The 3,092-nt window shown below is 33.2% G+C and overlaps 1 non-coding gene across 1 annotated transcript; it reads right to left on the bottom strand.

Moving 5' to 3' along the window:
• Positions 1-2,587: 2,587 nt before the first annotated feature.
• On the bottom strand, positions 2,588-2,719 carry LOC111765036 (small nucleolar RNA SNORA51). The gene has a single exon (XR_002797498.1). It is a non-coding gene; the product is annotated as a small nucleolar RNA SNORA51 (small nucleolar RNA).
• Between the last annotated feature and the right edge of the window lie 373 nt (positions 2,720-3,092).

The following is a 3,092-nucleotide window of genomic DNA, read 5'->3' as shown; positions in this document are numbered from 1 at the left end:
TTGACTCTTTCTCCACTGTTTTTGTGAGAGCATTCAGCTCTGCCTGTTAGTCCATTGCCATCTTCCCACAAGCCTCTAGCAATTAAATTTGACCCAGTTTTCAAAAACATCTCAATGATGGGGAAAAAATAGTGCTTCTAACAAATACTGCATGGACAACAGGATATTTGCCTGCAAAAGAATTTCACGCTACTTGAAGAAATTAACTCAAACTGAATCATAGACCTAAATGTATGAGGCAAAACTATGACACACTTAAAAGAAGACATTGAAACAAATCTCCATGGCTTTGGGTTAGGGCACGGTTTTGTAGATATGACACCAGAATCAGTGGGAACACAAGAAAAAATGGATAAATTCAACTCTATAAAAAAAAAACTTCATTTGCAAATGATATCATCAAGAAAGTGAAAAGACAACTTAGAGAATGGGAAAAAATATTTTCAAATTACATATTTAATATGGGACTGGTATCCCAAATACATAAAGAACCCTCAAAGCAACTCAATAATCAAAATATAAATACCTCAGTTCAAAAAATGGGCAAAAGATCTCCACAGATAGTTCTCCAAAGAAGATCTAAAATGGCCAATGAGCATAAGAAAACTACATCATTAGAGAAATGCAAATTAAAACCACAAAGCAATACCATTTTACACCACTAGAATGGATATAACAAAAAAGACAGTAACATGTGTTGATAGGATGTGGAGAAATGGAAATTTCTTACATTGCTTATGAAAATGTAAAATGATGCAGCCACTTTGCAAAACATATTAGAACTTCCTCAAAATGTCAAACATAGAACTACCTCATGAGCCAGAAATTCTACTCCTAGGTATACACCCAAAAGAAAGAAAACATATGTATGTGCAAGAAGTTACACATGAATGTTAAGAGTAGCATTATTCATAATAGTCAAAAGTACAAAAAATCCAAAACTCCATCAACATAAAAATGGATACATACTGTCCCTGCATCATACAATCTAATCAAAGCCCCTTAAGTAATTTAATCAAAGTTCCCACCTACAATAGGTTTACATGCACAGGATTGAATTAGCTTAAGAACAGGGTTTTCTGGGTCCACAAAAACTTTAAACTGCCACATCATTTTTGTTGATGTTTTCAAAAGGCTCAATTTTTGGTTTTGTTGATTTTCTCAACTGTTTTTGTAGTCTCTACTTTGCTTATTTCTTCTCTCTCTATTTTTTCCTCCTTGTTTGGGTTTAATTTTCTCTCTTTTGCTAGTTTCTTAAGGTGGAAAATTAGGCCATAGATTTAAGATCTTTCTTCTTCATTTAATATAGGTACTTATAGTCCCAAGTTTTCCTGTAAGAATTGCTTTAGCTGCATTCCTTACATTTTAGTATGTTGTCTTTTCTATTTCATTCATTTCAAATTATTTCAAATTTCCCTTATAATTTCTTTCTTTTACCCATTGACTATTTAGGAATGTGCTAATTTCCACATATTTGTGAATTTCAAAAATTTCCTTCTGTTATTGATTTCTAACTTACCTTCACAGCTTTGTATGAGTTCAATCTTTTTAAGTTTATTAAAGTGTTTTTTACAAGTAGGATTTATAAAGATATAATTTTGTTTTGACAAATGCAGAGTCCTGGAAACATCTTTTTACGGTGTTTTTTATGTTCTATCACATGACCAATCCTAGAGAATGTTCCATTTGTGCTTGCGATGAATGTGTATTCTGCTTGTGTTGTGTGGAATGTTGTATAAATATCTGCTAGGTCTATTGTTTTGTGGTATTTTCCAAGTCTTCCATAGCTGTTGATCTTCTGCTTTGTTATTCTATTTATTATTGAAAGTGGGTTATTGAAGACTGTATTTATTACTGCTGAATTGTTTAATTCTTTCTTTGGGGTTCTGTGGTTAGATGCATAATGTGTGTTCAGTTGTTATATCTTCCTGGTGGAATAACCCTTTTATTATTAAAAAAAGTCCCATTTTTGGGGTTTAAAGTCTATTTTATCTGATATTAGTATAATCCTTCCAGCTCTCCTATGGCTTCTGTTTGCATGGTATGTCTTTCTCCATGCTTTTAGTTTGAACTTATTGTATTTTTTATTCTTAAGTGTGTTTCTTATTGACAACATAGAGTTGGTTCTTATTTCTTTATTCAGCATGACAATCTCTGCCATTTGGTTGTATTGTATAATCCATAATCCATTCATGTAATGTTATTGATATCATTGAATTTATATCTGCCATTTGGTTTTTGGTTTCTGTACATCTTATATCTTTTTATTCCTCTCTTTCTTTTCCAATCTTCTTTTTATTACATGGATTTTTTTCTAGTGAAATATTTGAATTGATTTAATGATTTTTAAACTAATTTTGAGTTATTTTCTCAGTGTGGCTCCAGGCCTTACCATATACATAAGAATTTACATATTCTCAAATTTATACTAATTTCATTTAAGTGAGGTATAGAAAGTTTACTCCTGTATGTTTTTCTCTCTACCCTCTTTTTTTTTTTTTTTTTTTTTCAGTCTGCCTAGCCCAGGAGCCACATCCCAAATAGCAAAGGCACATACAGCCAGGTTTCCAAAGCTCCTTCAATAATTCCATGTCTCCCCATTCACAGTTCAGACCAGGCACAAGGCCAGGGCTGAGGTGTACATGGGGCGAGGTCACTCTGCCTCCTCTTTCTATACAGTCAGTGCAAGAACACAGCCTGTGGTAAGCACCAGGAGGCCATCTCTCTACCCTCTTTGTGATTTTACACATATTCCACCTATATACAAGTCCCAAATACATTATTAAAGTTATTATTTTAAATAGCCTTAAGTCTTTTAAAGAAGCTGAGTAAAGAATGCAGAACAAGTATATATTAATAGAGTTAATTTTATTAACCTTATTTATCATATCTGGTTTTCTTCATTTCTTTTTTTTTTTCAAAATAAAATATACTTCATTAATTTTGGTTTGTGACAAATCCATAAAATACCTTAGTTCTGCTTTTCTACTTCAATCTCAGCCTCTAGCCAACAGGTATGGAAGGGATGGGTCGCCTCCCCTCCCCCTTCCCCTTCCCCTCCTCTCCTGCCTCCTCACTTCCCCTTCCCACTG

Source organism: Dasypus novemcinctus, chromosome 10 (assembly GCF_030445035.2).
Source record: "Dasypus novemcinctus isolate mDasNov1 chromosome 10, mDasNov1.1.hap2, whole genome shotgun sequence".
Lineage (NCBI taxonomy): Eukaryota > Metazoa > Chordata > Mammalia > Cingulata > Dasypodidae > Dasypus > Dasypus novemcinctus.
The sequence above is the reverse complement of the archived record's forward strand: the minus strand, read 5'-3'. Positions and strand labels throughout refer to the sequence as shown.